Source organism: Cornus florida, unplaced genomic scaffold (assembly GCF_030987335.1).
Source record: "Cornus florida cultivar Cherokee Brave unplaced genomic scaffold, ASM3098733v1 CherokeeBrave_3.0.0_Hap2_Chr11, whole genome shotgun sequence".
NCBI classification, from domain to species: Eukaryota; Viridiplantae; Streptophyta; class Magnoliopsida; order Cornales; family Cornaceae; genus Cornus; species Cornus florida.
In genome coordinates, this window is record NW_026775581.1 from 42598510 (window position 1) to 42610537 (window position 12028).

Genomic DNA, 12028 nt, shown 5'->3' on the forward strand with positions numbered 1-12028 from the left:
AAATATGCATATGTACATTCTACCTAGGGTTGCAAACAAATAAATTTCCTGGAAAAACAGAGGGAGGAGTTAGAGAGAAACGCAGAGTATCCTTGGTTGATTATTAAAGCAGTTCAAAGAGGAAGGCATGGGGTGTTTCTAGGTTGAACTAAAGCACTGGAGGAGCAGACTTGCAGGTAGGACACAAACGTATCCTACAGAAACTGTGGAATTAGAGTTTTAAATCTGAAACTCCAAGGCAAGTTTCTGATCTTCTCTTTCCCAGGAATTTATTTTCTGTGCATGCTTAGTTACACTCCAGGAATTAAAGTAAGACTTAATTACATCGTTAATACATGTTGAAACAGTTTCTAACATCATTGAATTTAATCTGTTTAGCAGTAGTTTGCAAGTTCAGTTTGAAACTCTGATTGTCGTGGTTCCATAAACTGATGTTTATTTCCATTCTTGTTTATATAACTCTGTCTTGTGATTAATCTGGGATGAGGATATGACTTAAAAATCTGTAATAAAACTTTTTTTAAAGACTGAAACCGCCGGAGTTGAAGATGATAGATGCAGATCAAGCCAGGGCTCTTAGGGGTGAGAGCAGGCTCCAAAAATGGAGGGAGCCTGCTCCCAAAACACTAGAGCCAGCTCCCACCCATCTAGAGCCGGCTCCCAAGGAAGGGGAGCCGGATCTCCCAAAGTGGAGAAGGCTCTGAGAAACTTAGAGCCTTCTCTTTCTCTTAATGGTGCGTAAAACTGAAATTTTATGTTCTGTTTGGCTGAGTCTGGGTTTCTGGAATGGTTTAAAGGCTGTTGAGTGAGGTAATACACTGCTTATGATGTATGAAATAATTAAGAACCAAGCTTACATTCAGAATTTGGGACAGAATTAACATCAATTTGATCAAAGGTTTATATGTGGTTAAGGGAGCAACTGGCTTGTGTTGCAGACTGATGTGCAATTTGTTTTCTTTGCATGATCTTAAGTTTTGAATCATGATCTGTGGTTGAGTTATGAACATTATGTTATTTAAATACATGTATGCTTGGTTGGGATTGACTGATAGCTTAAATCTATTATATATCTCATTTGCTAGAACACTGTCTGGAAGAGATATGATTTCTTTACATGTTCTTAGGTTTTGAAGCATGGTTGGCAACTCTGTTACAAGCAGGTTGTTATTCAATTATGTGTATGTGTGTTTAGAATAGTCTGATGCTTAATTCAGTACATAAATGCACAATTATAGTACTGTTTGGAGAAGAAAGTTGCATAAACGTGTTATATCAATTTAGTGGACTGAAACTTGGGTTCTTAGTCTTTCAGTGGAGGCATGACTTAGTTACACCCATGTTTAACTACGTTTATGTTGGACCAAATTTATATACACCTTGCTACGGAACTGCATTGATTTATGGACAAGTTGAAGAATGTAAATGCTTAGATTATTTTAGCAGTTTACATTATTGGAATGTTATAGTTAGGCCTTATAATGAATGCCTAATATTGATATATATGTATTAGATTATAATGATGCATATTTTGGAGAATGGTTGTTAAATACATAGTGTTATTTATAAACTATGCTATTTGGAGGGTTGTATGCACCGGTATGGGACGGTGGTATATTAGGGACGGATTAGTTAAAATACTAACTCCTACCTATTCTGAAATAAGATGGATTAACTACAAAAGTTAAGTCCTACTTATAACTTTGTGTCAGGTCAATAAGCTTTTTGAATGACACACTTTGAGCGGACTTTATATATTTATGCTATGGTACCATGGTATGAGCTTGAGTCTTAGGACCATGATTAGGGTGCGTAACACGTGACCACATTACGTGCAATTTGTATGGTATCTCTACTCAGGCTGAGAGATACCTATTGGACTAGTGAGCGTCCTATAGTGTGTAATATATACATATATGGACTACTCTAGATATTGTTGAGTCTATCTAAGATGTATCTGCGTATCGAATTCCTGTTTGGATCGTAGTAGATCAGGACTTGTATGTGGGCCTGACCCACTCCTTTATTTTTTAGGTATTCGACAGTACCAGGCTGAGAGCTTGATCATGTTGATGCAGATACAGACACTCACTCTTCCGGTTACATAGGACTTCCTTTCTATTTTAATTTTGGATTTAAATTTTGTAAATTTATACAAGGTTTTGGGATTAGGGGTCCACTAGATGGATTCCCGAGTTGTACGGTTTTAAATTATACTTAATTTATTATTTCAAGTTTGAGGATTCTTATTTCAGATTTCTTCCAGCGTATTATTAATTTATTTTTAATTCAGTTTTTATTTTTTGCTTGTTTATATATTAATTGTTTGGTATCCCTCGGATCTGTGCTCGGACTTGATCACTCGTGGCTCTAGAATTGAGGGGTATCACAGTTGGTATCAGAGCACTCCAGGTTCTAGTGTCCTTATGAGTGTCTTTCGTTAGAAGTCTTCCACGTTGCGTCTCTTAAAAACTTAGAGCCATATTAGGATTCGTTGTACTCTTTTACGGTTCATTAGGAGGAGCTCCTGATGTCAATTATATTCCATAATTATGGAATGGTTGACACTAGAAGGAGGATGGGGTCCGCGGTGACAGCGAATCAGACCGAATGAGTAGAGGAGTACGTTATCGAGTTCTCTATCAGAAGCCACACTTGGGATTGAAGGTTTAGTTCTGGTTAGCGCTACTTTTAGAAGTATAAGCCAAGGAGGGATATAGGAGTGCGTTTTGGTCACCGCATAAGGGACCAGCATGATTTTAGTTGTTCTCATAAAGGAGACAACCAAGGAATAGGAGTCTAAAGAGGACTCTAGGGGAGGAGTTTTCAACATACTCAAGAAAGAAGGTAGTGAATCTTGGAAAGCAAGGATCACGCGAGAGTGATCTTGTTCGCTAATAGTATAGTGAACTCTTTAGGAGTTTAGGATCAGATGGAGTTCTTCTCAGGCCGAAGCAAAGATTTTATATCACGTTCCGAGGAGTATGGGGATTAGGTTGGGATGTTCTAAGTTGCTTTACAAAGCTACTTTGGACAGTTGGCATTCCGTGTATAAAGAGGATGAAGGTTAAGCCTTTGGAAATTGCTGAGGAAAATGGATTGTGTTGAGCTATTATTTGAGCTTATGTTTCGAGTTTGGATGATTTCCTCTGAAACTGTAAAAGGGAAATTGTGAACCAATTAGGTAAAGTTGATTTCTAAAAAGAGATTTTCTTTGCTAGGAGGAACGATGTTTTACGTAGGATTCTATCTTTTTTTTTATTGTGTTTTATTGTGTGTGCTTTATGTGTTTCCTTTTCGTTAATTATTTAGGATCGGGAATATGGTTTAGTTGGGGACACAAAAGGGTGATCAGTCAACTACCGTTTTGGAGGAATAACGTTAATTACGCTAGGACTTTGGGCATATGGTTATTGGATTTGGTAAGTGTATCTACCTTGAGACAATTTAATGAACCTAGCTATGCATAGTTATAATACGTTTTTAGGGTGGGATAAGTAAACCAGCAGTTCGAGTCAAATGATATAGATTCATTTGACAAACTGTAACGTCCCGATGGTTTATAGGGGGGAACTGACTTGGTTGAATATTTTCTCAGAAATTTTTGAACAGATGTTTCCAAGTCAGTAAGAGGATTTTGGTACTGGTTTAAGTACTTGTGGAAATGTCACCGACTGTGGATAGTAGGCAGATTAACTACTCATCAGTCTATCTTTAAATCAAGAATTTAGTTCATAAGGGTGTGTCGTTAGGAGGAGTTAACGGAGTTGCATATCGAGGATGAAGCAAAGTCTATTCATTTGCACATATAATATGGAATTTTTTTTTAAGGTCACAGTTCGCAACAAATAGTTGTTGCTCGAAAATTGTTGACTATTTGAAGGATGAAAGGATTTCCAGATGCGGTTACAGTTAGACAGGATGTCTAATAGACACTTATTTGTGTTAGAAAAATAAGATGTCAAAGACTTGACGATGAGACCAAACATCTAATTAAGGAAGCTGGTGTTACCAGACTAACAATACTTTCATTAGACAAACTAGAAGGAGGGTGTAAGGACTGAGGTTCACAACTCTTCGTTCTTTAATTGGTCTCGGAGGCAATATTATGCTTCACAAAAGGAAGCAAATGTTTGAGAGGCAGGTAGGAGGAGGGACGTAATGATTTGTCTCAAAGTCTGATATCTAGTAGATAATCTAGATGGATAGGCAGAGATCATTAGATCTTTGGAGCCACTTCTCATGCTAAAGTGGGACTAAACAGAGTAGTTTCCACGGATCTGGATGAGAGATTTCTGATTCTACACAAAGGTCGGGATTATGTTCGGATAGTGCTTGACTGATTAAGGTCAATTAGCTTTGTTTTGTCTATTTTGGAACTGGTATGATATCAGTTCCTATCAATAGTACGGATCGCGAGATGGCTTAGAGGGCTAGTGGTGGTGATTCACACCTTGAATTAACATTTTTGTCTGGGGGAAGTCATAAGGAGGAGGATGATTTTATTCACCGATATGGTAATTGAACCCTCGGTGGTTATTCCGTAATCTGTTGCATTTTAGTATGTGTAAATAATAATACTTACTATTACCAGGAAAAATGGAGGCGGTCAACTTAGAATATTTGAGCTGATTCCACAAGAGGTCGTACTTTACTTAGATGAGTTTAAGGTACTGAAGGAGGATCGGCAGTTGTCTTTCTGATTCTAGAAAGGTCGGAGTGACCGAGATGTAAAATGCATAAATATTACGGTGCAGTCAGATGGAAAGGAGTTACAGCACGCCTTACCAGGTTCATATTGGTGAGCCGGTATGGAAAGAGACATGTATATCACTATCTCCAAGTGTAACCTGCTCGATTGTGGACATTATTGTTAGTCGGGTTTGTTTTGACGTGTTGTGTCAGTTCTACATTGCGCTGATAATGGAGTTGTAGTATGTCGTTATCTCTTATAGGTGTTATACATGCTATGTTAACGGAGTTTTTAAGGTGTGGGAGCAACAACTATGCTTCGCATCTCTAGACGGGAAATTTGATCGAAGTATTACCTTTGATCACGGCGGATATGCTTAGGATATATATCCTAGGTTGGCATGGGTAATTGGAAGCGTTACTTACCGTTTCAGATATTATCTGTGCTATTGTTGGCACAAGGAAGTTCGTGCGACAATGTTTGGGATTTTAGATAGTCGGGTTGTGCCGATCTCTCACTGGTTGGTCCGACATGGAAGCGAGGTTATCTAATAAGACCTTGACTTTATGTAAGAATACATCGGAGAAACATGCTCTCTTTTGGTAATGAGTGCGCGCGGTTTGGAGGCGACAGTCGGATTTTGTAGATAGTTGAACTCGTACATGGGAGTTTTCTATCAGGAAAGGGTTGTTTGAGCGGTCTTCCATATCGGAAGCAATGTGTTTTGACGGAAAGTCAATTTTATGTAGCACACTGACTCTTCACGGGTTTTGGTTATTGGTTTCTGCTGTAGCCTATTGTTTAGCGTTACCAACTTGTTAAAACGCTACATGTATAAGAATTATATGCGTCTGTTATCTAAAACATAGAGGAATCGTGCTCATTACCCTTCGCTAAATATTGGGTACGATTGGATCGTTGATATATACAATCTGGGAAGTGTACAAATATGCTATTTCTTATACATGGTATATTGTTGGATATGTTGGAATTTGGTGGAGCTCATCTAATGAAGCTGTGCCCCACAAAAACAAAAATGAGTTTGGTAAAGTCATTAATTCAGAGTTTCGTGAATTTCGAGGACGGAATTCCTTTTGTTAGGGGGGAAGAATGTAATACCCCTAGTTTTCAAAAGGACAGAATTGGAAATTTAATTTTGTTTTTCACTGATTAATTAATTTAGTTATGTGACTTAGTTGTTTTGTTTTTTAAAGTGATTAATTGTGTTTGCTTAAATGATTTTAATTGTTTTGTTTCCTTAATTGAATTAAGTGTTGTATTATTTGTTATTTTTTTTTTACTTAATTGGTGTGTATTTGATTTATTTATTTACGTGTATTAATTGGCTGTTATTAATTACTGTAATTATATAATTATTAATATAGTTAATTCACGATTTATGGAAGTTGGTGTATCGTGACTTAGGGTTTTAGGTGTCAAGATGTAGCCGCCTTGTTATTTTGCCTATTAAGATGTTTTATTCTCGGAATACAACTAGAATTAGGGTTTAGGGTTTATAAGTTTATAAATATACATATGTACATTCTACCTAGGGTTGCAAACAAATAAATTTCCCGAAGAAATAGAGGGAAGAGTTAGAGAGAAACGCAGAGTATCCTTGGTTGATTATTAAAGCAGTTCAAAGAGGAAGGCATGGGGTGTTTCTAGGTTGAACTAAAGCACTAGAGGAGCAGACTTGCAGTTAGGACACAAACGTATCTTACAGAAACTGTGGAATTAGAGTTTCAAATCTGAAACTCCAAGGCAAGTTTCTGATCTTCTCTTTCCCAGGAATTTATGTTATGTGCATTCTTAGTTACACTCCAGGAATTAAAGTAAGACTTAATTACATCGTTAATACATGTTGAAACAGTTTCTAACATCATTGAATTTAATCTGTTTAGCAGTAGTTTGCAAGTTCAATTTGAAACTCTGATTGTCGTGGTTCCATAAACTGATGTTTATTTCCATTCTTGTTTATATAACTCTATCTTGTGATTAATCTGGGATGAGGATAGGACTTAAAAATCTGTAATAAAACTATTTTTAAAGACTGAAACCACCGGAGTCGAAGATGATAGATGCAGATCAAGCCAGGGCTCTTAAGGGTGAGAGCAGGCTCCAAAAATGAAGGGAGCCTGCTCCCAAAACACTAGAGCCAGCTCCCACCCATCTAGAGCCGGCTCCCAAGGAAGGGGAGCCGGCTCTCCTAAAGTGGAGAAGGCTTTGAGAAACTTAGAGCCTTCTCTTTCTCTTAATGATGCGTAAAACTGAAATTTTATGTTCTGTTTGGCTGAGTCTGGGTTTTTGGAATGGTTTAAAGGCTGTTGAGTGAGGTAATACACTGCTTATGATGTATGAAATAATTAATAACCAAGCTTACATTCAGAATTTGGGACAGAATTAACATCAATTTGATCAGAGGTCTATATGTGGTTAAGGGAGCAACTGGCTTGTGTTGCAGACTGATGTGCAATTTGTTTTCTTTGCATGATCTTAAGGTTTGAATCATGATCTGTGGTTAAGTTATGAACATTATGTTATTTAAATACATGTATGCTTGGTTGGGATTGACTGATAGCTTAAATCTATTATATATCTCATTTACTACAACACTGTCTGGAAGAGATTTGATTTCTTTACATGTTCTTAGGTTTTGAAACATGGTTGGCAGCTCTGTTATAAACAGGTTGTTATTCAATTATGTGTATGTGTGTTTGGAATAGTCTGATGCTTAATTCAGTACATAAATGCACAATTATAGTACTATTTGGAGAAGGAAGTTGCATAAACCGGTTATATCAATTTAGTGGACGGAAACTTGAATTCTAAGTCTTTCAGTGGAGGCATGACTTAGTTACACCCATGTTTAACTATGTTTATGTTGGACCAAATTTATATACACCTTGCTACGGAACTGCATCGATTTATGGACAAGTTGAAAAATGTAAATGCTTAGATTATTTTGGCAGTTTACATTATTGGAATGTTATAGTTAGGCCTTATAATGAATGCCTAATATTGATATATATGTATTAGATTATAATGATGCATATTTTAAAGAATGGTTGTTGAATACATAGTGTTATTTGTAAACTATGCTATTTGGAGGGTTGTATGAACCGGTATGGGACGGTGGCATATTAGGGACGAATTAGTTAAAATACTAACTCCTACCTATTCTGAAATAAGATGGATTAACTACAAAAGTTAAGTCCTACTTATAACTTTGTGTCAGGTCAATAAGCTTTTTGAATGACACACTTTGAACGGACTTTATATATTTATGCTATGGTGCCATGGTATGAACTTGAGTCTCAGGACCATGGTTAGGGTGCGTATATCGTCTAGGATGGATAACTGGACAGTGGTTTTGTTCCCTGGTAGGTCTAGGTACACATGACTACATTACGTGCCATTTGCATGGTATCTCTACTCAAGCTGAGACATACTTATTAGACTAGTGAGCGTTCTATAGTATGTAATATATACATATATGAACTACTCTAGATATTGTTGAGTTTATCTAAGATGTATCTACGTATTGAATTCCTGTTTGGATTGTAGTAGATCAGGACTTGCATGTGGGTCTAACCCACTCCTTTATTTTTCAGGTGTTCGACAGTACCAGGCTGAGAGCTTGATCGTGTTGATGCAAATACAGACACTCACTCTTCCGGTTACATAGGACTTCCTTTCTATTTTAATTTTGGATTTAAATTTTGTAAATTTATTCAAGGTTTTGGGATTAGGGGTCCACTAGGTGGATTCCCGAGTTGTATGGTTTTAAATTATACTTAATTTATTATTTTAAGTTTGAGGATTCTTATTTTAGATTTCTTCCAGCGTATTATTATTTTATTTTTAATTCAGTTTTTATTTTCTGCTTGTTTACATATTAATTGTTTGGTATTCCTCGAATCTGTGCTCGGACTTGATCACCAGTGGCTCTAGAATTGAGGGGTATCACATTAAGACCCGGTTAGCAACCCGAATCCTCCGGATTTGGGTCGTAATAGTACTTGCCGGGAATTATTTTAATTCACTTGTTTTAATTGAGTTTTGGTTTCTTTAATATTTTAGTTTTGCTTATAGTTATATTTTTTGTACTTTGTCATATTTTATATTAGTGCATGCGAGCAAAAAACTGTGTACTGTAAAGTAAAAAAATTGTAAAGGATAAAAAATATATACATGAATAATTTTGCATTATTATTTATTATATATAAATAATATTATAAGAATATATTATTTATTGAAATAAATAACATTAAAATAAATTATAAAAATGAAATATAAAAATAATTGTGTATATAGAATTTTATTATTTTCTATTACTATATTATTATTAGTATTTTTCCTCTAATTAGTTTTCTTTTATTGAATTAAATAAATAGTTTTCTTTAATATAATATATTTCCTTCTCTAATTAGATTTCCTTTTATTTAATTTTAGTAATTTAGTTTTTAAATATTATATATTTCCTTCTCTAATTATATTTCCTACTTCTATATTTGTAATGACCAGGTTATTTTTCTTTCTTTCTTTTTTCTGTAAATTCTTTTTCGTCTTTTTTCCTATTTCGTCTTTTTCTCGTTTTTCCATTTTTCCTTGCATAACTTCACTTTTGGTGTTCGGATTTGATTCCGACTTTACATACATTCATGATATTTGATTTTCATGATATCTACATTTTCACTTTTGTAGAAAACCATATTAAATGTTTACTTTTCTTGTAAAGGGTATGGATGCATAACTTTTGGTAATTATTCTAAACTTGAGGGGTTTTGTGTAATTAAATAAAAGTAATTATTTTTCATCTTAAAGACCATTTTACAATTTTATTTGGAAGATATTTTCAAAAAGGACATTTTTTTGTAATTTACGGAAAATGTGACAAGTGTCACATTCTCATGGTGCCACTTGTTGGCATTGGGGTGGAAAGACTTGGAAGCATAATCTTGTGACACATGGAGGGTGAGGATTCACCTATTTGTTGGCCTAGGATTGGACCATATGTTGGCTTGGATGGTTGAGGCTAGGGATTTAGCCTAAGAAGGAGCCTTAGATGAATTACAAGTATAGGACTCACCTTTAGTCTTGCAAGTGTGTGTGTGAGAGGTAGTGCAAGAGCACCTAGTGAGTGGAGAATCCCACCACTTTTAACTTAGGGTTTTCACATTTCATTTCACACTTTAGATCATTCATCTCTTTTCTCTCAAGAACCTTAAACTAGCCACTATTGAAGACAAGCTTGGTTTAAGGCTTTGACTTCATTTTTGATCTCCTTCCACTCACCTTAGATCATTGAGCTTGCGATACAAAAGCCTTGCCTTATCTCCCTCTTCATAACCCTAGAAGGAAAACTTGAAATTCCTTTGCTTCCTTTGGATTCAAGAGGAACAATCCTCTTGTGAGGTAGGGGGTGTTCTAAGTTATGTTCTTTAATGTTTTATGTGTTTTATAACATGATTCATATGTATTACATGTCTTTGATTTAAGATTTGAAGATAATAATTAATGGTACCTTGCATGAAATTAAGCTAAGACATGATTTTAGGAAAGGCCATGACTTGATTTATAACCTATGTTAATTTGAAATCATTTTGGGTTGTTTTGAAATCTAGAGGGATTTATAAATTAATTTAATTAATTTTTATTCATATGTTCCCATGATTTAAATTAAGTTTTAAAGGGATATATATAATGGTCATGATAGGTACCCTAGCATATATTAAATAGAACATGTTGGGATGAGAAATGAAAATTAGAGAAATTAGTTGTCTTGTTAAATTAATTGTCACCCTTGTTGTATTGATGAATTGAGTACAAATTTCATATTGATTACATGATTAAGTCTTGATTTTAGACTTGTACAATACTTGTGAGAGCATGTCCCTATCATTGAATGAAATTGTTATAAGTTGTGACAAGTTGCATAATAATTATTCAACATTCTTCATGCCATTGTAGTTGTGAACAGAGGGCATGTATTGTGTTTCCAAAATTGGTTTGTGCATGGTAGGTGGTTTACATTTTGTATGTATGTTTATGTTAATATATGTATATACGTTGTTGCACAAATTGTTGATTTTGGTAACTTGAGATGTTGTTGTTATGACTAAGGCTAGGATATGGTTCTAGTACGGGGAATTATCCCTCTACAAGTCTAGTGCGCACATAGGGAGGTTACCCATGGGCTAGTAACCCTAAAGTAACCATGGTGTCGGCCTAATCCGGCGTGATGTCCAAGTATCCACTTTGGTTTTATTTCGCATTTAAATTCCAAGTTTTTAACTTTGTGAGTTGTATCTTATTGCATTGTGTTGGAAGTTCCAATATTGGTTAAGTATTTTGTATCAATTTACATTGAATTGCAAAGTTGTGTAAGTAGGCTTATGCATGCTCATTCCCTACGAATAAACTTGTTTATTCACCCCGAAGTTACTGGGTGTTTTTCAGGTAAAGAAGCATTATTGTGGGATACACAACATCCTTAGACACGGCTTGGTCGCGTTGGATTATCTTTTGTGTAACTTTATATGCATGCACTTGTTTAACATGCCTCTTTTAAATTCTCTTTGTAAACCATGGATGTATGGTATATTGAACTTGTTTAATTTCCTTAGAAATGTGTAATATGTATATTTAGATCCTTTTTGAATGGGAAAATGGAATTAGGACTTGGATCTTCTTGGTTGAGTCCCAATGTCATTTTCACCTTAGTATCATCTTTTGTATAACTTTGGATCAAATGTAATGAGGCCTTAAAGCCATCCTTTGCTTAATCCTTTTTTGTTGATTAAAATCACTCTTAAGTAGGTTGCACACACTTGAAAATGATTAATTAGGTTCATCCATGTTTCCCCTTAACTAGTTTCCACATTTTGGGGTTCCAGTCCACGCCACTGCTGCATTTGGCGGGCCCCCATAGCATTTTGGCGGGCACCCGCGGGGTTCTGCCACATTTAGCGGGCCCCCGCAGCATTTGGGTGGGCGCCCGTAGGAACCTGTTCCTGCACGAGACACCTTCTTTCAAAGGGCCATATCTCACTCGTTTCAACTCCGAATTGGTCCGTTCTTGAGTCTAAACTGACCGTGTCGAAATAATATTTCCAATGGTACCAATTAGAGCTTCAGATTCCATTTGTAACTCAAGATATTCAAGTTTTAGTGTTACAAAAATTGCAATCCCAGAGGAATCATCCCGAACAATCAAGGATCCTAAGAGGCCCATAACCTCATCATGGCTCAAAACCAACAAATCCAGCACTACAGCAACGCCAAATGAATCACCTCATGAGAACCTAAACAAAAGGTGTCTCTCCACCTACC